The 27290-nt window shown below is 33.4% G+C and overlaps 3 pseudogenes; 1 reads left to right on the forward strand and 2 right to left on the reverse strand.

The window, feature by feature from the left end:
• Positions 1 to 3230: 3230 nt before the first annotated feature.
• LOC114727167 (calmodulin-binding receptor kinase CaMRLK-like) lies at positions 3231 to 12619 on the reverse strand (annotated as a pseudogene).
• Positions 12620 to 13418: 799 nt separating this feature from the next.
• On the forward strand, positions 13419 to 15863 carry LOC114727168 (CBL-interacting serine/threonine-protein kinase 12-like; annotated as a pseudogene).
• Positions 15864 to 19616: 3753 nt separating this feature from the next.
• LOC114727169 (CBL-interacting serine/threonine-protein kinase 20-like) lies at positions 19617 to 23974 on the reverse strand (annotated as a pseudogene).
• Positions 23975 to 27290: the final 3316 nt, after the last annotated feature.

Consider the following 27290-nt stretch of genomic DNA (forward strand, 5'->3'; position numbering starts at 1 on the left):
CAGTTGAATATTTTCACATACTAACACTTTGATTAAAATAGGTTGCAAAACTCATTACATAAATGGTCACTTTCATTTTGTAAGTTGTTATTTTCATTATATATTTAGTAAAATTGTGGGTAAAATCATTAAAAATAGTTGCAAATAAACAAGTTGCAAATCCCTAATATAAATGGCAACTTTCATTACGCAAGTTGTGATTCTTTTTACTTGTTTTGCAAAAATGTCGGCAAATAGGTTATAACAAATTGTAAAACTCTTTAAACAAGTAATCACTTTTATTTCATAAGTTGTTAGTAAAATTATATACAAATAGATTAGAAATGGTTACAAATAAAGAGATTGTGAAACACATTATGGAAATTGGTATATTTATTTTGAAAGTTGTTAATCACTTCACAAATGCCATTAAAAGCTACCTTCATTATAATGAAACCTAAAGGAAAATTAAATCCAAGTTCCTCCAGTCACCGAAAAGGGTTTTTCAAAATCACATTGCCCTTGTCGCAGGAGTAGATTGCTGTCGCTGAAGTTGGTTACCATCGTTGAAGTACATTGCCCTATCTAAAATAACTCGTACTCTCTGAGATTGCCACCATCGAGGAGGTCGCTGAAGTAATGCCAACTATGATAAACAAATAGGAAGCTTGAATATTGTTCTTCATAAAGCATTTCTGATGTGTCCCCAAAACTTAAAATGTTATTGTTTAGCATTCCTCTTTCTAATTCCGTCTCTGTTCTTTGCATAAAATTGTTTTCAGGGAATATGAAGTTGTTTGATTTTCTAGTATTATTAAACTATTTGCATTGAATTTTACAAAACATACACTGGGATTTACAACTTTTGTAATGAAAGTGACCACTTTGTTAATGAGTTTTGCAACATGTGTTTCAGGAGATGGGTAACTTGTTTCTGAAAACCAATAAAATTCTGCGCTAAATTTGACAAAACATATAATGGGATCCACAACTTTTGTAGTAAAAATGACCACTTCTTCAATGGGTTTTGCAACTTGTTTCTAAAAACTAATAAAATTCCACACTGAATTTTACAAAACACATAGTGAGATTTACAACTTTAGTAGTGAAAATGACCACTTAAATGGATTTTACAACTTGTTTTCAAGGGATGGGCAACTTGTTTCTAAAAACCAACAAAATTTCACGCTAAATTTTACAAAACATATATTGAGATTTACAACTTTCATAGTGAAAGTGACCTCTTTGTTAATGGGTTTTGCAACCTATTCTTGGAAGATAGGTAACCTGTTTCTGACTACCAATAAAATTTCACGTTAAATTTTACAAAACACATAGTGGGATTTATAACTTTCATAGTGAAAGTAATCACTTCTTCAATGGATTTTGTAAACCTGTTTTCACCAAATAGGCAACTTGTAAGCATAAATAAACCATTTAATGGACGTGCACATGAAATACATCACAGTAAACATTGAACCATTAACTTTCATAATTAACTACATGTGCAATGAAATATACCATTCAAGTAATGGTATTTACCAAAAACCAGTAGACATATGACTGCAATTACATTACGTAATTGCTTGCCATCGGTCATTTTCTGATTTTTGCTACATTATTCACCAAATACTAAATATAAACCCTCAAACCCAATAATCCTGTCCCTATTTCACCATGAAGCAGCTACAAAAATGAACAACCCAAACCCCACCATCAACTTCTACTCACTTACGTAATCCTACAGGTTCACTCCCTCTCTTCTTCTCTCTCTCTCTTCCCTGTTTTTCTTTGCTTCTCTCTCTCCCTCCCTTATAGTGTTGGTGATGAGATTGAGAAGGGAAGACGAAAGACAAGAGGTACCAAGTCTCAAACCCCAAGCATAATGAAATATTCATTCGGAACATACCAGAACGCCGTAGGAGAGATCACATCTTCTTCTTCTTCATCGAACCCTTTGACAGTTCATGCCTAGCCTTCAGTTCTGCCGCCGTTCGAAGAAGAAAAGAACCTGAAGAGAGAGAAAAGAGCTCTCTGAACATGAAATGAAAGAGAAGACAAAAAAGGATGAGAAAAAGGGCATTGAGGTAATTGTTAAAATTTGTAAATCCTAAGTTAATACCTCTAGACCTATTTGTTCTTTGTGAAATTAGAATGACTAATCTGGAATTTCAAAATTCAAATGGTATTTATATGAGATTTTCCCAAGGAAAAAAGGCCAAAAAAAGGAGTAAACCAAAAATAGAAAATAAAAAGGAAAAAGCCAAAAAGGAAAGGCAAAAAGAGAATAATGTGAGTGGGATTATATGTACTGTGCCCACAGGAAAATATTGGGGAAATTTTGTTAAAATATCCTGTTTGAAAATTTAACTGACTAAAAAGACTTAAATTTAAGCAAATGTAATAATGATCCGTGAGTGTATATATTTTTTACTATATGTAGCATATCACCAATGATGTGCAACAATCATTAAAAAGAAAGTCATTTGCATGCAGCAAAAATATGTTAGACACAATAAAAAATATGTTACACTCATGAGTTATAGTTGCATTCGTTCAAATTTATGTCCTTTTAACCTGTTAAATTTTTAAATAAGGATTTTTTTTACCAAATTTCTGAAAATATTATCACCAAAAAAAAAACTCTATGCAAACACGACCTAGGGGCTTCTCCCCACTCATCAACATGGATATTATCCGAATTGTAAATATAAGAGGCAAATAATAATTTATTTTAGCTTTAAATATAAAATTTTAATTAATATTTTATTTAAATTTTGTAATTATTTTTATACTAATATTAAGAAAGTTTTCAATTAAAAAAGGTATTTTAAAAAATCAACACATATTCATTACAAATAATTAATTTAACTAATTATTCTATTCTTATCAATTAACTCTTTAATTCTCATGTTAAAAGCATAAGATGTAGTAATAAATTAGAGTGAGCATGTTGGATTAGTACTTTTGTATTTGTAAGAAATTTGATATAAAACGCATGTTACGCTATTTTTCTTTTTTAATACATAACGCATTGCAGGGTCTTTTCTTTTACTACTTCCATGTGCAGAATAAATCTCAATCGTCACAAGCATGCTCATCCAGGAGCAAGAATTTCCTTCACGCCACACGATGCCTACAACAAATTTTACAAAATGAAAAATGTATATTTGAGGATTAAACTGCGTATTTTTTAAGGGGGGAAAATAAAAGCAGAAAAAAGAAATTATGGAGAACAAGTTGTTCAGAATTCAGACTTGAGATTGATGGAGTCCACCGCAAGGATGAATGTCTTTGAGCAACCCCAAAACTTGTCGCATCGTGGGCCTCCTTGCTGGTGACTCCGCCGTACACAAGAAAGCCACTCGGAGGCTCTCCGCCATATCCCTCTCCGACTCGCTGCCCTCATCTCTCAACCTCTCCTCCAACACGCCCACCCCATTCCCTTCCCTCACCATCTTCCTCACCCACACAGTTGTCTTTGCCGTGCCGGCCCTCCTCGTCAAGAGCTCTATCAGCACGATGCCGAAGCAGTAAATGTCGTCTTTGTTATGCAATTTGGCTTATCTTGTTGCCTGATTTTCCGAAACCCAAAATCCACGATTTGGGGTTGGAAGTCATCGGCTAGTAAAATATTAGAGGTGACTAGCTGGCCATGTATGATGGGTTTTGATCAAGCATGGTGGAGATATGCCAGGCCACGTGTTATCCCGACGACGATACGATGTCGTGTTCGCCAACCCATGGTTTCTGATGACGACACCTGCGATCCAACATCGTTTTGAATCTCCCATGTGTTGCTACTCCAATCCTCCATGTTAGTAGTCCCCGTTGCCAACGCGTGAAGCCACCTTCCCAAATCACCGTTCAGCATGAACTCGTACAACACCAGCTTCTCTTTTCTTGAAATTGCAAGGAACATAATCAAATTCCAGTTTTAATTAAATTCACCACATTTAATTACGCTCATATTTAAGCAAATTTCTCATTTAGACCAAACATGAATCAAGTTTGGCAACTTCCATAATTTTTTCAAAAAAAAAAAGATTAATATTAACAGAAAAGTTTTGTTAGGCTAAAACCATTTGAAATATTTTGCTTATTTCCAGAAACAGAGATTTCAATTACGAAACCGAAATGTACGACAGGACGGACACGAATTCCTATACGTAATCATTACAAGAGCATAGATTTAGGAAAAATGGGTGCACAACAAGTTAGTGAGTGCGACGTCATAAGATTAAAACCCGTTAAGGCAGTTAATGCGAGCAGGTTCAATTCAATTTCAGAATGTGCTTTTGCCAAAAAAAGAGTTAAAAAAAAAAGTAAAACTTGGAAGAAAGCATTTGGATTTTGAGAGGGAAATGTTCAAGAAATGAAGGGTACAAAGACGAGGGAAATCACAAGGGAAAGTACCATTCAAATCGTTATTTGAGAGGTCCAAGTAATTTAGCGACTTCAAAACATAGATAGGTTTAACATTTCCTTTGATTTTACAGTTGGACAGGCCAAGGTAGTTCAGGTTGGTGAGCTTCTGAAACCTAGAAGGGAGGTATTTCAGATTGTTATGAGAAAGGTCAAGAATTTTCAACTTTGAAAACCCAGAAAGTTGAACGTGATTTGTGAACCAATTGTGTGATAGATTAAGCATTTGAAGAGAAGAAGCGAAGGAGCCATGAATGCTACCTCTGAACCTGTTATTGGAAAGACTGACCTCCAGTAAGCTCGAGCTTGCCCAGAACCAGCCAGGCACTTGACCTTGAAGAGAATTCCCAGAGAGATCAAGAACCTGCAAGTTTGAAACGTTCCTCAGAAACTTCCATGAAATAGGGCCACGGAGATTCTTGGAAGGAAGCCTTATGGCCCTAAACTGATTGCCGTCGGAGCAGTGGGATAACCAAGAAACGTTGAATCCGGAGACTGATTTGAAGGCCTTGGACAGAAGGTCGTCGTCTTCTTGATTAAGTTTGCAAGAGGAGGAAGAAGATACAACAAAAGCAAGTAGGGCCAGAAGAAAGAAGAATCTGAAAAAGGGTCTTGTTTTAGCTGGAGCAAGTGCGAGACTCGAATAATTTCTGTCATATATACTCTGTTTGTTTCAGTGAGAGGCTTTGAGGGGGGAAAGTTGGAGTTGAAGTTGAAGTGGGGCAGTTTGCGCGAATATAGAGAATCGACGACATCATGGTTGACAGAGAACTTAACGGCTCGGGAGAATGGAAAGAGGGTGAGGTGTTGACTGTTGACCATTGCACTTAACAAATTATTATAGCTTCTTCTCTCTCTCTCTCTCTTTTTTTGCCTCAAATTACTATAGCTTCTAATTACACGCTGATTGGTAATCATGTGAATCGGAAGGTATAAATGCGTGTGAAAAATAAATTATACTATTATTATATTACAAATAATATATTTTTATATATGTTTATTTATGATGTGTAGTAGTTGCAGTCCTGCAGAGTAGTTAATCCATTCAATATTTGTCATCTAAAAGAATAATTAATTACTACAAGACATGATGTCATGTGAATAAAAATGGTTACTTGTAGTCTACAAAGTTATGGATTTAAATCACAATCCATTGCGATAACTTTCTTCAATAGGTAATCTGTGACTATAATAATCTCTATAATAAGTATTATTTGAGCTGCAGGACACATCCTAACCCTACTAAATTTGTAAGATTAAACTTATTTTAAAAAAGTTTTATAAATTTTTTTTGAAAAAACGATGTTATATGTAACTTTTATAAAGGAATGGTGCTGTGTTTTTTTTTCTTCTGGAAAATAAGACATATGGTAGCGTTGAATTTAATTAGCAGAACTAACGAATAATGGAAAGAGAGTTGCGTTGCCGGAAATTGAAGTCCGAACGAACGTAGAAAGCAGGAAGGTCAAATAAGTAGCTGGGAAGTCAGATGGTCCCAAAATAGTTGTGAAGGCGACTTCTCAAGATTTCAAACTCAAGGGGTCCTACTTTTTATTTCTTATTCGTTCAGAGAGTTACAGGCATCATGTTCGGGTAGTACCGGCGGATGCAATCGTACGTGACCTTGTGATAGACGAGAACTTTTTTCAAATAGTCAAAACACAAAAATATTTTTAAAAAATAATTAAATCGGTAGTGATTTTTTTAAAATATCATTTTTAATCATATGTATTAGATTATTAAAATTATCCCCTTGGAAAAGCCTCTTACAATCAATAAGAATATTTTACAAAAAGATAGGAAAAATACAGTGAATTAAGATATTATATTTAGAATCAAATCTACCTCAAACTAATTTTTATATTAAAAATCAAAGGTAGTATATGGGATCATTAAAGGCCAAAAAAAATTCCATAATAAGTAAATAAACAAAGTTTCAGTACAAAAATGATAACAAGGTCCATGCAACTTCTTTATTATTGAGATTTTTTGGTGACATATTCTTTTCTTCGAATCTTATAATGAATTCCCCTAAATACTAGCTTCTAATTAAAAAGCTTTTATTGAATATAATGTTATATTTTATAAGAAATAATTAATTTTAATAAACTTTCTTGCGCAAAGCAATTAATTGAATATTATAAAAAAAGGGGATAAAGTATTTTTTTTCCCACATATATTTTTTCATCACTCTACTCTTCATCTATAAATATATTTTATGCTATTTTTTGTCATTTTTTTTTTGTGATAAGCAAGGGTGACGCTCTTTAATTTATATGTTGTATATTGACTCATATCGATATGTATTGTTGTTAACGGCATTGATGATTGATAATAATGATGGTAGGAGTCATTCTTTTAAGAGTAAATATTATCTCTACTAAATTGATAAATTAAAATAATAAAAAGAACAAGAGAAAGACACCATTGCACAAAGATTATGAAAAGACCAACGGAGGCGAGGAAAAAAGAATAGAAAGAAATAAAATATGTATATATGAATATGGCATTTTGGTCTGTAAGCAAAAAGTACATTAAAGACAATAATAGTTAGTTATTGTATAATAACAACAACAAAATAAAACGCATCTCATTTTATGCGACTTTGGAAGGCAAGTTTTCCCTTTATCATTATTAGTTTTAAATTTTAAGACCGTGCAATGTATGGACATATTCGCTCTAAATTAAATACTTAACAAACAATTCTTTATTGGTTGACTTTTGAAGAGCTCTGAGAAGCCATGAATCATGATGCCTTCACTTTAACTCCATTCGTTGGGTAAACCAATCTCTTCATATGTTCAGTTTGGTCTTTAATTAGAATGACGAATCATGTCTGAAGCTGAAAGTAGCAATAAATGGTTACACCAACTCTGTTGAACTTCTAGTAGCAGTTGACGTGAGTAGGGGCTATACGCCCACACATCTCCAGTTCCATTAATGATAATAAATAATACTTTAATAAAATATTGGGAAAAAAACTATGCATGCCGTGTAATATAGGTCAAATGCAATTAATTCATGCTTTCTAAGAAATACTTGGTCATTTATATTTCTTGTATAATAAAAAATATCATTCCTTTTCGATTTTCATTTAATGCAATAAATTACCAGCATTATATTAAGTGGGCAACTAAAAACAAACAATAATACAATTAAAACAAAAATTCTCAATTCAAACTAGTAATAATTGGATAAGGTTGGAAAAAAAATATAAATACTTCACCATAGGTTGCCCTAGATTTTGAACCAACCGTAGCTTAAAAGTTGTCTTGTATTTACTACGAGATATAGCAATGTGAGCGGCAAAAGGAAAAAAAACAGAGATAGATATAGTAGCGTGTGTGTGTGTGTATAAAGGAAAATTTCATCTAAGTTTCGCACATGAAATTTAATTTTCAATAAGTTCCAAAAAATTATGACCTTTCAATTTAGTAGTACATGATAAAAATAAAATCTTTTTTTTGGTTAATCACCAAGCCATCAAACTCATTTACTTATATTGTGTAAAAATCTATACAATACACTAAGTTTCCTAATTTACATCCTAATTCTCTTATGCATTATTGTTAATTTCCTTATCTATACTTGTTAATTTGCTAATTGTTGTTATTTCAGATTTCCAAAATTTCAAAAGAACAACTGCAATTAGCAAATTAAAACATACATTTAGAGGAATTAACAATAATCAACAATTCCTATTTTTTATATTCTCGAAATTTCACATGTTAATCGTTTTACATTAAAAAATAATAATTTTATGTTTATCCCTTATAAATAGCAGATTGAAATTTCAAAATCTTTTCCAACCCACTAAAAATTAAGCGGCATTTGCAGGACTCAAATGAAAATTTTCATTTGAGAGGAGTATATTCCATATCACAAAGTGACAATTTACATGCCAATGACGTATCAATTAATCAAATCAAATTAAAGCAAAAAAGCAGTAATACAAACAAAATGAGGTCAAAGAGACTAAAGACTGCACATAGTTGATAGCCAGTGGCGTCACCCCTGCTCTGCAGGTGATCTTGGCTTCTACCGGTTGCTCTTATTATCAGGTTCATATAATTTTACTATATTAATAGTAATATTATTATAATTATGTTTAAATTTAGTGGGGTAAGTTAAGTGGGTGGCATCACTTCACCACAAGCATACAAACCAAAGCTCCAAGAGAATGACACGTCAGCTTTAGTCTAGCAATAATATTCAACTTACAAAAACACTGAGTTTCTGATGTAAAATTATAGTAAGATCCCACCAACCCTCAATTGTGGGCATTATGAAATTGAAAACTACTCTACTTAATATACATATGAGAACATCTCGGAGGTAGTTATTTGTTCCCTTTAACTGGGACTGAAATGAGAGGCTATAATAAATAATACTTGTAGTATGTTGACCCAGTGATGTGGGTTAAGCCCGCCAAAACCGAACCCCCAGTGGGTTAACTCATAAAGTTGGCGGATCAGCCTATTTTACTTTCTTTTTTTTTTCCGTTTTGAAACCCTATCAATATTGAGTGATAGCTTATAATTGAACACTTGATAATGATTTGTGCAGTGATACATTGTGTTTATGACTTTGTGGTATTGTTGATTTGGATTTATGTTTTAATTTGGGATATTTGTTAAATTATTTAGGATGTATCATATAATTGTATGTTTAATATTTTGAAATATTTGAAAGTTAAAACTTTGGATTCCATGTTTTACTTATGATAATTTCTCTTTTCATATTTTATTTTAGATATTTAGGAATTTGAGTAGATTTTATTAAAAGAAAAAAAGTTTTAAAAAAAACCAGTGGGTTGGGTTGAAAAAATTTTAGCCTGCCAAAGATCGGTTCTAAAAAAACTGACTTGCTGGGCTTCAGGCTTTCTACGGGCCAGCCCATAGCCTGTAACTGGCGAGCTGGCCGATATCACCAGCTCTAAGTATGAGACTTAGCTCCCTTTTTGTTTAATTGTTCTATGAGCCCTCTTTTCTAACTGAAAAGAAAGAAAGAAACTAAGCAAACCCCCAAGGCAGAACATGGATGGAAATATGAGAAATTTCCTTAGTGGGCCAGCCCGTTAATCTTGTCTTGCCTTAAAATTCTACGAGTATACGTGTTATTTTTAATTCAAACTAGAGTCAGTCCAACATTGAGATTGCAGCTAGAAAGGTTAACATTCGAGGATGTACATACTTACCTCTTGCATTCGATCATTTTCCAGCAACTCCCTCCATAAAACTGATGTCTTATTAATTTTCTATTTCACAAAATCTATTACAACAACTTCACCTATACAAGTTATAGCTTATTTCATATTATATAATTAATCTCTTTTATCAAAAAAATTAAGGTCGGAAAAAAAAAAAAAGACAAAAAATATTCAAACCGAATGATCAGCAAGTCGCGGTCCATCCCAATTTTTTCTTGTCAATACCTTTTTAAGAATCTTATATGAATTTTTCAACGTTGAAATTCAAGTATCCGTTTGCTTAATAAATAATAATAATACTCAATGTATCAGTCTATTTTCTCTGATAATTCTTGTAGTTGTAATTTTAGGTTTTTAACTGTTTACAACTTTTTTTTGTGGGCCAAGAACTGTTTACAACTTTACACAGTGTGCTACGTGGTGACGGCAGGAACTCAAATCACACCCTTCAAGAAAACCTTGTATTAAAGACTTCAAATGGGCCGAATAATTTCTGATCTAGATTGAATTGTCTGCTCCTCGTTTGGGCCTAACATATTATCCAAAGTAAATGGCCATTTGCAAAAATATGCTCCAAGGCTCAAAATCATGATTTTGAACTAATAAGAGTTGAGTCTAGTGAAAAAAACCAATTCATCATAACATGATGAACTAATATTCAAATTCCTATTACAGGAGGTACTCACATTTAGTACAAACAATATTTCTAATAAAAGAATATTTATGATTAGAAAAAAACATCATGAATCTAAAACCCAATCCATGTTTGTTGAGAGTGGTTACCAAGTAACACAATTTTCAAATTCATAGTTATGAATTTTAAACCAAACAGTACCTTTTTTTTTTAAAACCACGTTTAAGCCCAAAACCTTATTTAGGAATAGAAGTAAATTGTACCTAATTTTGGGTAACTTCAGTTTTGGCCCCACTCAATTTTGGCCAATTTTGATTTTTCTTAAAGCCAAGTTTGCAAAGTTAATTAATTCTACCAATACACAAAAAACTAAACAAGCTTTAAATACGTAAATAATTAAAGCCACGTGATATTTATCAACATTCTGCTAGTTTTAGTTTTTTTTATTTTTTTGCCAATTGCATCGAGAAAGAAATCACCACTCTTCTGCATTCAAGGAGCTTCGTTTATTTATCTTTTGTTTGATCAGCCTTGTTTACTTATTTATATTTGTTAAAGCAGTTTCGTTTTGTGTTCTTGCGTGTCATTAAGGCATCATCATAAAGCATGAACTTGACTTAAGTTTCAATATTATATTAACCCTTTACGTACAATGTTTAGGTCAACTTATTTGCTTTTTCAATAATAATACTCCTCCGGTCCTTAATATAAGACCCATTTAACTAGTTTGATTAGATTAAGGAAGTTAGGTAAGTTAGTATAATTGTTTTATGATTAATCTTATCAAAGTCAACAATGTATAGTGGTTAAGTCACATGATTCATCGATCACATTTACAAAATGTGAAAGTCACTTCTTCATCATGTTAGAGATATAAGCTTTATATCTGACTTTAGAGAGTATCATGGTCTTTTTAGTAATGTGCTGGTCATTATCTCGATAAAATAGCTATTGATTTTAAGTACTCTTCCGATTTTTAATATAAGACCTAATTAACTAATTTGAATAGATTAATAATGTTATTTAAATTACTCCTCTGATCCTAAATATAAGACCCATTTTACACTACAAAATGGGTCTTATATTTAAGACCGGAGGAGTAGTTAATATGATTTTTTTTTCTAAAATACTCTAAGCATCTTTTTTAATTCCTTGCCTCATTCTCTTACTTGATTATTATCTGGAGAATACCAATAGGTTTAATTTAGGAAAAAATTTATAAACATGTGAAATAGATCTTATATATATAATCAATATTAACTTCTTAATTAACTCCTAGATTGAGGACGGAGAAGTAATTATTACAAATATGGGTTTGATTTATTTATTTATTCTTTTACGTTCATCGTCTTATTTTTTTTAATCTTTATTTGGTATTGTAAATAGATGGGAGGATAAAACTAAAACTAAGTCCTTAAGATTATTTGGGGGCAAAAATCTTAAGAAAATCTTGACTAGCTAAATATATGTTGGGTTATGATGTAAGGCTTCTCAAACTTGGCCTTGATCTTAGGAAACTCAAGTTGGAAGAGGAAATTGAAATAAAATCCCAAAATCCTAATGACAACTGAGCAATCTGTAATGACAAATTTTAAGACTACTTCTCACTTGTTATTAGGATTTTTTTATAATTATTTTTTTTATTTGAGATCTCACAGTAATTCTCCAAGTTGGAATATTGCTTTCATTCTGAAAATCCCTAAACCGAACAGGTCAAGGTTTTAAGGGGTAAGTACAAGTGTAACAAACCTACCATTCCCTTGTTAAACCTCGCCCATCTGAATTTTTACTTGGACTAGAATCTTCTTGGGAGAAACTCACATGGGAAATGTAGGATTAGGGATTGGGAAAAGGAATCAAGTTTCTTTATGGTTCGATAGATGGTCATCACTTTTTCCTCAACCTCTTGTTTGATATGGTTCTAATGCGGATGCAATATTTTTAATGCCAGAGTCACTAATTTTAAAACTTTAGTAAGGCGTTGGGACTTAAAACAAGATTATCCGTTATCCTTCTATGAATGTCATCAGCCAAATATTTCTTGTTCAACTGCCTGATTCGAATGAGGATGGATGATGATGATGCTCTTTGTTGTAGACCTTTGGTTGGAGGCAACTTCTTAATCAAATCTCTGCCTATAAAGCCACTGAAAATTCAAATTTAAAAAAAAAAAAATCGCTTCCAACCCTGACATTTGGACAAAAATGTGGAAATGGCTCACCTATGATGAGATAATCAAAACCTTCCTTTGGAAAGTTAGATAATTGCAGCTGAACTATTGGAAAATGAAAACCTTCTTCTATCTGGAATGAAAAGCTTCTACGAGAGTCAGTGTTTCCTACAATTCCTTGGAAGCTATCATCATCATTCATATAGAACAAGCACTTTCGAAGTTATGCCCCCCCCCCCAATTTTTTTGGATATGATTATGCATGAATCTTCTCATGCGAGATTGGATTGTCTCTTTCGATCATCCCTTTGGACAAGATAATACCTACTAACTCACTCATAAAGCAGACCATTATAGCTTAAATGTTACGATTTTAAATAACCATATCCCTCGAGCTATAGGGATTTGTTAATCTCTGATTTGACTTAATCCCTATTTTATGCGCACCGTCCTAACTGTGGCTTCAATTGTTCAAAAAGAAAAATTGTCAAACTAGAGCGTGGCTTCCCTTGAATAAAGTATGGGGTAAGCTATACTTTTTGAATATAATATACAGGTAAATACATATACATACATCTCCAACTCTTCAATAGCTCTTCGGAAAAATTGTAGTCTCTGCGTGTAAAGGAATATAAAATGGATTTTGGTGGCCCCAAGCAAACATGGGGTAAGAGAAGGGAACATGTGCCAACTGATTAAACAAAATCATGAATATCCCCTCTGGGCTCGAAGATTTGAAAACATAATGCCTGCAAAAGCACTCCTGGGAGACCTTCGGCCTTCAACACATTCTAACCGAACTGGATCAGTTGGTTATTCGAACATCTGGTAAAAGGATTCAGAAAAGGTACTGATTATCGGTCACCAAGTTTTTTTTTTTTTTAAAAAAACCTTGATGTATGTTTGGGAAAAAAAAAAAGTTAAGTGGGCCCTTTCTGTCCAACGATGCTATTTGTGTAGAGAAGAGAAAGTCAAGGAAGGAGTTGACTATTAGGTCGTAGATGGGAGTGCTTCCTGCTGGGGCGACGACCGTACGGTAGCCGCGATCACTAGTTCCCTTATAATATTCCACTTCCAGTTACATGCCAACCCTATAAACGGGGGGCTAGTTAAGTTGTTACTCAAACTAACTATGCTCTTAATATTCTATTTTATACCTCCCCATCCTTGGATCTCAAATCTTTAATTTGATCTTTCTTTTTCTCCTCTCTTTTCTTTTTGGCACATACTCTATTCAATCTTCATTTCAATTTAGTAATTTACCCGTAAGTTACTCTGAGATTGGCATGTGAGAAGTAAAATAGTTGATTCTCTGAATGCATCAATAGAATAGTAAAGGAACTTGGTTTTGATTCAAGCTAACCTTATCGGCTGATAATATCATCATTAATCATAATATATATATATATATATATATATATATATCATTCCCGTTTAAAGAAAATTAAATTGCATTCGTAGGTTATAATTTTCAAAAAATTCAGTTTAATTCATGAGAGGTATGTTAAAAGCTTCAAATTCAACGGCACGTTTGATATATTTTGCTTTCAGTATTGAATTAAGAGATTTATGTCAATGCAAATAAACAAAAGCAATCTGCAGGATTGGATTTGATTGACTAAACATATATTGCTTATTTGTTCTGATTCAACATTGTTTGAAAAATTATTTAAATATTTTAAACATCAAAATAAGATTAATTATTTTTAAAAAATGAAAAAATACAGTAAAATTAGAGTTAAATAAGTTAAAAAATAAAATTAAAATTAAAATAAAGTTATCACATTGAAATTAAATCAAAATAAAATTTTAAAATTATTACACACAAAAATTTATTTAGCCTAACCAACCCCGCAGACACACACACACACAAACAAACCTCAACAAATCAAAACCACATCTTCGCCTCCAAACAACTCACATCATCACCACCTTCAATGGCGGAGAAGCACGTCGACGCCTAAACCTAAACCAGAAAAACAGAACAACAATTTTGCAGCTTCTACATTTTTCACCACCGCATCCATGGCGGACGAAGAAGAAGAATAACGCCAATCTTTTACTCGGCCACTATGAAATAGGAAAACTCCTCGGCCATGGCACCTTCGCGAAGGTTTACTACGCTCGAAACATCAAAACCAACGAAGACGTCGCAATTAAGATCATCGACAAAGAGAAGATCCTCAAGGGCGGCTTAGTCGCTCACATCAAGCGCGAGATCTCAATCCTCCGCCCCGTCCGCCAGCCCAACATCGTCCAGCTCTTCGAAGTCATGGCCACGAAGACGAAGATCTACTTCGTCATGGAATACGTCGGCGGCGAGTTATTCAATAAAGTCGCAAAAGGCCGATTGAAGGAAGTAGTCGCCAAAAAGTACTTCTAGCAATTGATCTCCACCGTAGAATTCTGCCACGCCAGAGGCGTGTACCACCGCGATCTCAAGTCAAAAAACTTGTTACTCGACAAAAACGGCGATCTCAAGGTTTCCGATTGCGGACTCAGCACTGTCTCCGATCAAATCAGACAAGACGGATTGTTTCATACTTCTTGTGGAACGCCCACCTATGTTGCTCCTGATGTTCTGGCAAGAAAAGGATACGATGGAGCCAAAGTTGATCTCTGGTCTTGTGGCGTTATTCTCTTCGTTTTAATGGCAGGTTATTTACCATTCCATGATCAGAACGTTATGGCTATGTACAAGAAGATTTATAGAGGCGTTTTCCGGTGTCCCAAGTGGTTCTCGCCGGAGCTAAGCTTATTATGCACACGTCTTCTCGATACAAACCCAGAAACCAGAATCTCAATTCCAGAAATCATGGAAAACAAGTGGTTCAAGAAAGGGTTCAAACAAATCAAGTTTTATTTTGACGACGATAAGCTCTGTACCAGCGTTGATGATATTGACAAACTGGATTTAAACAAGGATGACATAGAATCATTCTCAGACTATTCAGTATCGGAATCCGATTCAGAGCTAGAGGTTAAAAGAAGAAGCAACGCTTCATTGCCAAGGCCAGCAAGCCTGAATGCATTTGATACATATCGTTCTCTGCAGGCTTCGATCTTTTCGGTTTGCTCGAGGAGAAAGGGGACGAGGCGAGGTTCGTGTCCGGCGCGCCGGTGTCGGAGATCATATCAAAGTTGGAGGAAATTGCGCAGTTGGTGAGCTTTACAGTGAGGAAGAAGGATTGCAGGGTAAGTTTGGAGGGATCCAGGGAAGGTGTGAAGGGGCCATTGATGATTGCGGCGGAGATATTCGAGCGCTTACTCCGTCGCTGGTGGTGGTGGAAGTGAACAAGAAAGCAGGGGATAAAACCGAGTTTGAACAATTTTGTAACTCTGAATTGAAACCTGGCTTATGGAAGTTAATGATGGAGTATGAATCAGCAACTTCTTCCAAGAGAAATTCTTCTGATGAGACTCCTCAATCCGATTCTGATTCTTAGAGTTTTCCAGACTAGTTAACTCCTGGATATTGATTCATCATTTTTTTTGGTTTTAAATATAAGATGTATTTTTCATATTTATCAATTTTTTCTAAATTACTTCTATAAATACTCCTGCAACCATAATCAAGTATGTGGAGGGAGGATATTAAAAAAATAATTATAGTGTTTTAGAAAAAACATATTATGTTTTTTATAATTAACTAACTTATCTAACTTTCTCAATCTAATCAAATTAATTAAATAGGTCTTATATTAAAGATCAGAGGAGTATATAGGAGTATATATCTCTGCCGGACTTGTATAACTTCATATTTACTTCTCTTATTGGTTTGAAGTATAAGAAAATCTAAATGTGGTTCCTTGAAAGGACTGTAATGGGGTTTTGGTTGGATTACTCCCTTGATCTTAATTCTTTACATTACAAGTCTATATTCGTAAGATATATGGTTCATTAAGTATATATCTTGCCATATATCTCAACCTTCACTATAAAAACATGAGACTTCCTGTTCGAACCAAAGATATATTCATATTCTTTTTTTGAAAAAAAAATAACTCACATAACTATCATATCTTTTGTTAAGGATCCAGACTCAACTTTATGCAAGAAAAACTTTAAGAAAAATATCAACAAGAATTGGGTCTAGTGAAAAAGGTTAGTTCCCCACAACGTGACAAATCAAGATTTAAATCCTCGTTAGGAGAGATGTCCATATTTAATACTCATGTCTCAAATAGAATTGCCACCAATAAGAAGATACCTATATTTTAACCCCAAAAAAAAAACTCTTAGAAAGATGCTTGGTGTTAATTGAGTTATAAGGGCCAAGCTCCACATATCCATATCCAATCCAATTATCAAAAGAATGTTTTGTACTTTAATTTCTACCGATATTATTATTTAATTAGGGTAAAGTCTTTCTTCAAGACAATTATTGAAATTACATAATTTTTATTTTTTGTCAAATTGAGAAGAAACTATACCTCAGTCTTGGGTCTTGTGCGTAGATCCTAAGGCTAGAAACCCCGTGACCTTTATTCTGCCGCTCTCTTTCAATACGAGAGAGTTTCGGAAAACCTCATTTTGGTCTAAACGATAAGACAGGAAGAGCTCAAACCTGTAGCATCAATTTATATTATTGTGTGTGTATATATACACGCATATGTAAAATTGAATTATTATTTATCACTATAGAACTAGGTCCATGCTAGCCTTAGGCGTGATTTGGCACGTAAAATAAAAGCAAAAAAGGACAAAAATTTAAGGACTAATTTGTCTGCTAAAGAAAGAAAGCTACCTCTATTATTGCAACCTTAAAAGGGGAAAAAAAAAAGAATGAGAAAAGAAAATGGATATAGAAAGAAAAGTGGGTAGAAAATATTTTCACTCCTGATATTAAGATGAACAGAAAAAAAATCAAAGGAAAAAAAAACTAATTTGTGCTTATTTTTATTGTAATTATTTAAATTGAATTGAAAATTTAATTATAAATACACTATCAACATAGAGCAATGTCATTTGAGCCAAGACTCATTTGCATTCGAATTGAAAACTCAATTATAAGTACACTGTATAACCATAACTAGGACACTACTTCCGGTTCTAAATATAAAAGCTAATTGACTAATTTGAGTATAACAAGAAAATAAATTAAATTAGTTATTTGTAATAAATATATATTATCTTTCCTAAAATATCTTTACTAATCAAGTTTATTTGCTAGGACTATTATTGTTAGAAAGACTATTTTGGAAATAAATAAATAAATATGAGAGATAAAATAAAGAAAAATTAGTAAAAAATCCCTGTTTGAAAGTTTAATTAGCCAGAATAACTTGAATTGTGCAAGTACAAGTATGATCTGTAGGTGCAACATATCATCCGCTGTGTACAATTTGCTAGAGTAACTCCCATAATATGTGCAACAGGGATTTTTTACTAATCTTTCTTAAAGTAAATTGGGATTTTATATTCAGGACTAAAATAAAAATCAAACAAGATCTTATATTAAGAATCCAAAATGGTACTTTCTAGAAACAATTCCCCCACCTCCTCAATAAGGGGGTAGAGCGATGTCATTAAAGTCAAGGTTGATTTGTATTGAAAATGATTCTCTCGTAAATAACTCCCATAATATGTGTAATTAATTAAAAAAATTAAAGAAGTATAAATTTAGAAGACGAATTAAATTGAAATATTATATTTTAGACTAAAACAAATATTTTTATTATATCTTATATTAAGGATAAAAGAAATAATATACAGTACATGATAACAACTTCATAACCGGGTAATGAGGATTGAGCTAAAAAAAGGTTAAATTAAAATTCCCAAAGAAATCGAATTTCAACGTTATAAGATGTAGAGACATATTCGGGAGAATTATAATACGATCCTAAGTAAAAAAAATATTTATCAAAAAGTCTCTAACATGTTAGAAGTTTTAATTTCTTACGCTATAACTTATCATTATGTGCTGCTGAGTTGTCATTAGGACTTTTTAGTTATTATGTTTCTTCTTTGAGACTTTGTTGCAATTCTCCTTGTTGAAATATGTGATTTTAAAAGTGAGTGATGAAATCTCCATGGTGCCAGCAACAATCACTATGCAGATCCACCGGCCAAATGTCCAAAAATTAATGAGAAATAAACCAACAAGGACAGGATAGGCGATATATGTGATTATGCCATTCTTTTGCTCTGGGAGAGACAAATTTTTTTTTAATTAAATGACCTATTTATATGGCCTTATTGATATTTTCAGTTCCTTTTGACCTTATTTCAATTTTGAAATCTAAAATTTAAAATTAATAGTTTTATTCCTTGAAATTTAATTTTTTTTTTCGGGTCTCCCAAACAAGTATGATCCTATATGTACATAACTCACTACTTGTAACTAATTGATCAAGGGTAATTATTATTTCACCCTCATATTTTCGCATATATCTGGTTCATTAGCTCTATTGCTTCTTTTGGAGGAGTGCATGTAAATAATTAGCATTATTATGTACTTAATATGGGAAGTTCTCACACGTGGTTTAACATAACTGACGAGCATTATTTGTGGTGACATAATTTTTTGCACGTACAAAGTTCGATTCTTAACCTCAAATAAGATTCCAATTATTTTCACTCAACTCTACTAATGCTGGTAAATTACTATTCTAAGTATCAACCAAAAAAATGAGGACCATAATGATGATGACCATAATAATAATAAAATTATTATTTGTACTTCTTAATATGATATCTACTTAATTAATTAATTTGGGTAGATAACAGAAAACTAGTTCAATTAATTATTTGTCAAAAATATATTTTGGTCTATCCAAAATACCATATTAAATCATTTGTATTGAAACCTTTCTTGATGCAAACTCCCCATTTATTGATGCAAACTCCCTTAAGACATGCAATTAGTAAAAACAGTTTGGAGAAAATAATAAATATGAGGAATAAAATAGGAGCTAGCAGTAGCAAAAGCACTGTCTTTAGAGGCATAAAATTTGAACTCTACAGTTACAGTTCCGTACAATATTACTATACACAACCTGGACGCAAGAAAAGAAGAACAAGGTATGCAATAGAGACAACCTTCACAACTTTGCAGCAAGTGATTCTGCAGAGTGGAAGACCATGTATCTGAACAAAACAGAAACAGAAACAGAACGTTTCAAATTACCTATTCCGCAAGCAAATTAAAAACATAAACCATATCTTCTGGTATATATGGGTGCCAAATATTGCTGCTACTGTTCACCTCCTTGCCAAGCCCACACTCTATCCTTCAAGGAGGGCTTCAAGTTCTTATCCCGAAATTGGATATACTCAAACGTGTCGCCTGCAGTTTTCTTCACCTCCACAACATGAAACGTTGATGTCACCTCAAAAATCTCTGCATCAATACCAAGTTGTCCCTTCCGACCACTCTTGCTTCCATCCAATCTCACTAACCCATCTTTCTTCACAGCATTGAATTTTCTCTCTGCTTGTGCTATTTCTTCCAGTTTCGGGCTTCGTGGTGGTGAATCTAGCATGTTGTGTCCGACACGTATCTTCCTCAAACAGACCAGAGAGATCAAATCCTGAAGATAGGGATATTAAATCAAACGCATTGAAGGCAGATGGTTTCACTTTCATTGGGGTTTCTTTGGTTTTTTCCTCTGAACTTGATGATGAAGAAGAATCAAAAAGAGCCTGAACATCACTCGCAGGATTGGACATTGGTGATTCGGGTGGTTCAATCTGCTGGTACGCAATTTCAAACCAGCCACTTTCTATAATCTTAGCAATACTTACTCTTGTTCTTGGATTTGGATCGAGAATTCTGGTGATAAGTCTTCTGGTTTGAGGTGAGAACTATTTAGGCCACTTGAATTATACAGTAGAAATTTTCCTATACATTTCAATCAGATTCTTATCCTGAAATGGAAGAAAGCCTGCAAGAACAAACAGAATAACCCCACAAGACCATATATCAGCTTTGGCTCCATCATAGCCTTTCTTGTTGAGCACTTCGGGGGCCACATAAGCAGGTGTTCCACAAGTTGTATAGAGAAGACCATCGTTCTTTCTTGGTTCATGCAAAACACTCGACCCAAAATCCGAAATCTTCAGATCCCCATTTTCGTCCAGAAGCATATTCTCCGGTTTCACATCTCGGTGACAAACTCCTCGGCTATGGTAGAAATCGACGGCATCAATTAGCTACTAGAAATACTTTCGAGCCAAATCCTCCTTCAATTTCCCTTTCGCGACTTTGGCGAAGAGCTCGCCGCCTTTCAAGTACTCCATCGCGAAGTAAATCTTGTTTTTGCTCGCCATTGCTTCGTAGAGCTGAACAGCGTTTGGGTGCCTCACAAGGTGCATCCGGGAGATCTCGGGCTTGATTTGGTCGATCAAGCTGATGCGAAGAATTTTCTGCTTGTTGATGACTTTAATGGTGACGCTCTGGTTGGTTTTGATGTTTCTGGCGTGGTAGACTTTGGCGAATGTGCCTTGGCCGAGCAAACGGCTCGGCTCGTATTTCTCCATCAGAATTGTTCCTTTCTTCTCCGTTTGCTCTCAATCCATTGGGTTTGCAAAGGAAGGAACTGTGGGTTTCAAGGTTGAGATTTCAGAATGAAGAGGAGGGAGGACGACGACGACGAGGAAGAAGAAGAAGAAGAAGAATTGAGTCAGGCGGAAGCCAACAGATTCACAGAATAATTATGCTGAAGTCCGTTATTTTGCTCTATTTGTAGAAAATCAGTATATAGATATTACTATTCAGTTTGTAGAAAATTGAGAATGCTGTCCGTATTCAGATGTCATTGGCTCATCGTTTTAGTGCCAAGTTCAACTGCTTAAAGCTTGGTGAGTATTGTATTTTTGAAGATAAATGATTACAAAAAGATGAAAGAAATTGTAATGAATAAGACTAGTGAAGATGTAGAAGGTGGAATCACATTCAACCATGGAGAATTGGACTTACTGATATGTCAAGCTTGAAGATGTTTTCTTCACGAAGTCGCACCTTCAAATTCCCAGAATTAAAAGTGATACAAATAACTAGATATCCTAAAATAAAGAAGTTTTGTCCAGGGGTGTTGGAAACACCAAAGTTGTCTAAAGTGAAAATAGAAGAGCATGAGATGGAATGGAAGGATAAAGGAGGCCTTAACAAAACGGTAGAAATGATATCCTCAGCAAATGCATGATATACCATGCTAACAAATATTGTTTCGAAAAATGTACATTTAATTATAAGGAAATAGAGAATTGATTATATTGTGCTTATGCCAATTCGTCTTTCTTCAAAATTACATATTTTCAGGCTAACCAACCCTATGATTTGGTATTGCAGGATAGTGTTAGCTGTTAATATATAGAAAGATGAGTCCATCATCCATGTTATCATTTTCAGGTTGGTTAGTTTTATGATATTTTTCTGCTTATTGTCTATGTTTTTCTCTAGTAGTTATTGTGAAATCAACAAAAGCCCCATATATGAAGGGAGGAAGCATTAAAAAACTTGCATCTTTTTTTGTTTTTAATTATTTGTATCTTTTTGCTATATTTGTCCGTGCTTTCCTACCGCTGAAATAGTAGTTACTATAATATCAACAAATGCTACATATATTAAGGGATGAAACAGATAACTCTTTTTATATGTCAATTTTTCTTTGTTTTTCTTTGTTTTTGGTTGACACATTGGCTACAATATGATTATGCTACTATATATGATACCATGGATACACTCAAAATATAAACATGCCTTTTTACTTTCCTTGCTTGATCAATGCAGGTATACGTTGTTGGCAATGATGTTGACACTTGATGAAGGATGTGGACAGAGGTTTGTGCAATGATGCTTTTGTTGAATTCTCAAATGATATGTTTTGGTAGTTATATAAGTTCCATTATATTTGATAATAAATGACACTCCGTTTTTATCATAAACAATATTCCCAGTTTCCTACCAATAATTTGGCTGATCAATGGCTTGGCCATGGTCGAAACTCTATTCTTAAAGCGTGGCTGCTTAATTATGTACTATGACTCCAATGTATTGAAGCCTCAGAAAATTGGTGTGTTGTGATTGTGAAGTTTTTATTGAACAACTGTGTGGTTTCTATTAAATAATTGTCTAAGGTGCGTCCAGTATACTTGTGTTGTAATTATTTCGGGTTTATATTAAATTTCCTACTTGACAAAATTATGTTGTTAATGATATCAAAAAAAATTATGTTGTTAATCATAGATGAAGTATTGATGCCGCTATATGTTGAAGGTTGACATGTTTTGCTGACTAGACGTACAGAGAAAATTATATTCAAGGACCAAATTAACAAAATTTTTATCTCTTAATAAGGGTCTCGAACATGTAAAATCATTATGAAGGTACATGGCCTTGTTTGTAAAATTATGTATGAAGACCAAATCCTTGTGTTAAAAAATGGAAGTGGCAGATATACATATAAAAATTCTTGACGAAGTACGAGTGTTAAATAATGAAAGCTAGAATTATAATTTTTTTGTTGTTAGTGTTGAATAGTAAATAGAATCTGGTGAAGAGTGAAGCATGACCCGTTGCCCTCTCCTCCGATCACTTCCTGTGAATGCTTTAGAAGAGAGAGCAAGGAAAACACACGCCCGCGCAGCACACACACACACACATGTATATATGACAACTTTTCACTTACATAGGAGCAAGATTCACACGATGAATTGTTAGGAGTCAAAATGCTCCGTTTTCGAATGAAAAGATGGGTGATTACAGAGAAATGATGAGGTATTTCTGAATTTAGTCTTTCTGAAAATTGCCTTGATTCGTTACTTCACAAATAAGACAATTCTCAATTTTGTGAATGACAACATTGTCTTCTTAATTAGGTTTTTAAGATATAGACATTTCTCAATCAATCCCCTCCTAAATATAAATATAATTAGTGGTCCATCACATAATGTGTCCATCTGAATTTGATAGAAAAACAGATATTCGATGATAGATTTAATTAAAGAAACCAAATTGAGATATTATCAGAATCGAGAAGCAGTTTAGGCATAAGGCGAGGACTGAATTGAAAAACAAACAGGGAGATGGATCTTACATAGTGAAAATATAATAGCAGTAATCCTGTACCATTGCCCAATAACTTGCTTCTGGGTTGCTTCATTTATCATAGGAACTGGCAGAGACATGAACTCGAAGAAGCATTTTGGTTTCTGGAAATCCAACATTCAAGTGAACCCAACCAGGAATTATAGGAAGCAGGTACAGAGCCGACCTTAGCAACTAAGGCTAGTGAGACGATCACCACTTTCACCAACACAGGTGTTGATCATGAGGGCGAGTTTCTGGAGTTTGATTTCCCTCATTGGGTTCGAACACCTCTTTTCCGAAGGCCCACATAGACATTCATATAAATAAACACATTCACAAATCACTGGATTTACAGGAGAAGTGTACCATTACGACGATGCAGAGGAAAGAACAGATGAGAGGAGGGAAGGTTGAAACTTGAAAGCGATACGACGGAGTGCCACCGAACGGAGAGGCTGATATATAGATAGACGCAAGCATGCATGTATCTATAGTTGCTGCTTGGGCTTCGGCAAGAGCCATGAATCTAACGAAAAGACTATAATGCTCCCGCGACGTTGGTAGCTGCTGAAACACAAAACACAAAAATTCTTTCCGTTGCCGGGAATCCAACACGGGTCTCTCGGGTAAGAGCCGGGTATCCTAAGTCCTAACCGACAAGACTACAACAGATAACTTCTATAGTTTTAAGATTTAATAATAACTAGGTCTGATATACTAACAAAGCATATAATTACATGCTAGGTAGCTGACCCAAGCAATGTGAGTCCAAGTTGTGTAACAAGAAGTCTTCTCCCAAACTTAATAGGGTACCTAACGTTTGGCAGCCCACACGCGACTTTTGTCACTTCCAGAATCCATACTCCACACGCCATTTTATACCATCTCCATGAATACTTTCAGGATAAAAATATGTTTAGTCTTAGAATCTTTATTATTTCAGAATTATAAAGAAAATAATCGTACAAGAAAATTATTACTCCCTCCATTCCTTTTTATAAGATGCAATTGTTGGGTATACTTTGTTTCATTTTATGAGAGACTCTTAGAGGTTATTTGAAAATTAATTTGTAAACTTTCAATTTTACCCTCATTTAATTACACATTTTCTTTTTTCTAAGATAACTTTCTCTTTCTCTGTTATACATTCTCTCTCCACTACATATTATCTCTTCCACATGAATGAGGGCATTTTTAAAAAATAAAATTTATTTTTTACATATTAATTGTACTCAACCAGTTTTAACTAACTTTTAAAACAATGGGATTTGGTTAATTATATCTTATAAAAAGGAGTGGAGGGAGTAGTATGCAAAAGTGTGATATTTTAACTTCAACAAATATACTTTAGTTCGCTTAATCCTAATATCATTAACATAAAATGATAACAATTGAAATAATCTTAAATATTGAAAAAACATTCTCTAATACTAAAATATTAAGTTTAATTTTCAAAACAACTATGATTGTTACAAAAACTCATCATTTTAAGCCTAACAATGTTAAGATTAGAAGAATAAATGTATTTTTTTTCTATATATTACGATAAACTTGCGTTAGTAAATGTTAATATTATTAATTAGAGTTGGTGTTAGTCTCAATAAATAAAAATCTACAAATTATAATGGATAAGATTATCTCTAGAAAAAAAAGCAAAAAAAAAAAAAGAGATAAGATTATCATATGGTGGGTACGTGGCTCCAAATTAATTCATATAATTACTCGAATATGGGATGACAGTGAATACAAGGGTTGTTATCATCCTGTTCCCTTTTTCATTCAGTATTGTTTTTCTTTTCGCCCACTTCAATAATTCTCTTAGGCGAAAATTCAAAGTTGCCCCGCGCAGTTAATTGGACCAATAAGAAACCACACAACAAAGTAGTGCCCCAGGCTTATTAGTTTTCCCCTTTTTTTCCCCTTTTAACTGATTTTCTAAATTTTACAAGTTTTTTTATTTTTTACCATTAAATTATGTTTCTATGCATTATTTTTCCCTTGATAAATACATAAAGAGGTCATCACGTAGAATGACAATTAAGTACTTCATAAAAAGCTAATGTTAACATTTAAAAAAAAAACTAAATATGAGGAATCCGAACATGAGGAATTTGAACTTTTGAGTAGTGATATTAATTAACTTGTATAAGGTCATAAATTGTCATGCATTATCCCCATAATATAAACCCCACAGCATTGATCAAATTGTGTTGACTTGAATCCTTATCTAAACCAGAGAATTTGCAGCCGCTCCTCCCAAATAAAGCTTCAAATCTTCTTTTTCTTCTTCGTTTTCTTTTCCATAATTTCACAAATCTACTTTCTCCCTTCTCTGCTTTCTATTTCTTCTTCGTTTTCTTTTCCATAGTTTCACAAATCTACTTTCTCCCTTCTCTGCTTTCTATTTCTTCTTCGTTTTCTTTTCCATAGTTTCACAAATCTACTTTCTCCCTTCTCTGCTTTCTATTGCTTTCTGGGCTTCTTCTTTTACTTCATCATCTCTGCAATTCCCTTTTTCTTATATATTTCGACTTTCTGATTTCCATTTTGCTTTTCTCTTTTCTCGACTTAAAAAAAAAAAGGAAAAAAAATTCCTGAATTTTACTGCTTTCTGAATTTTTTGGCTGGTACTTCTCTGTTGTTGCTATCATTTTCAATTTTATTTTGCTAGTTGTGATATTTCTTCAAGAAGGAAAAAAAACCCAAAAATAATATTAAAAAAAACTTCCTATTTCAATTTGTGATGCTTAGATCTCAAAAAGAAAAAAAAAAGGCTAGTAATTCTAGTGATAGCCCTTATATTTTTCATTTGGCACTACTCCTCCGCTCCTAACCTAATTATTATGTTAATTTTGATATTAAATATAAGACCTATTTCTCATATTTATGAGTTTTTTTTTAAATTATACTTATTGATACTTTCTCAACCATAATCAAGTAGAAGATGGAGGGAGAATATTAAGAAAAATAATTATGGTGTTCTAGGAAAAATTATCAAGCTAATGTTAAAATTATACCCATGCTCATCTTCCATGGTCCTCCATACAGAGGTGATTTATATATCGAAGTATAAATTTTAAACCTAAGTAAACTTTAATCTAAACATACACAGATATATACATGTATATGCAGTCTGGAGTAACTGAAATTAATATTTAAAATAATAATAGGTTAAATATTTTCTCTTTCTCTTTCAGGAATTTGCTCCTACTGTTAATACATGGGAGAAGAGGGTGATTAATGGCCTGGGCCTACAAGGTGATGATGCTTTTGTTGAATTCTCAAATTATGCTTTGGTAGTTACATATGCTCTATTATTTGATAAGCGAGACTCTATTCTTATCATAAACCATATTCCTACAAGTAAATTGGGTGATGAATGGCTTGGCCCTCCTCAAAACTCGACCCTTAGACGTCGTTTGTTTCATTGAGTACCATGAGTCTATGACTCCAATGTATGAAAGACTCAGAAATTGGGGTGTTGTTATTGTGAAGTTTTCGTTTAGCGACTGTGTGGTTTTCTTGACTATGTTACATTAAGATTATTTAGTTCATTGAGACTGTTCACCATTGAAAAGTTTTCCGAGTCTAGATTTGTCGGGTGGCTCTTTTTGGTCGAGAGATTTTGTCAAGTAAGGAACCATATGGAAGCCATAATTATAAGACCCTTTCCTTCACTCAATATATTCTATCCAGGACAATGACAGATACTTTGGTTCAGGTTGGCAGAGAATGAAAGGTTTTGGAACATCAGTCTTAACAGACACAATCCAGCAATTGTCTAAGGGGCGTCCCAAATATTTCTGTTCTTATTATCATTGGAATTCTCTAATTAAAT

The sequence above is a fragment of the Neltuma alba genome, unplaced genomic scaffold (assembly GCF_004799145.2).
Source record: "Neltuma alba isolate B1F8T4 unplaced genomic scaffold, ASM479914v2 tig00012452_pilon, whole genome shotgun sequence".
In the NCBI taxonomy this organism is placed as follows: domain Eukaryota; kingdom Viridiplantae; phylum Streptophyta; class Magnoliopsida; order Fabales; family Fabaceae; genus Neltuma; species Neltuma alba.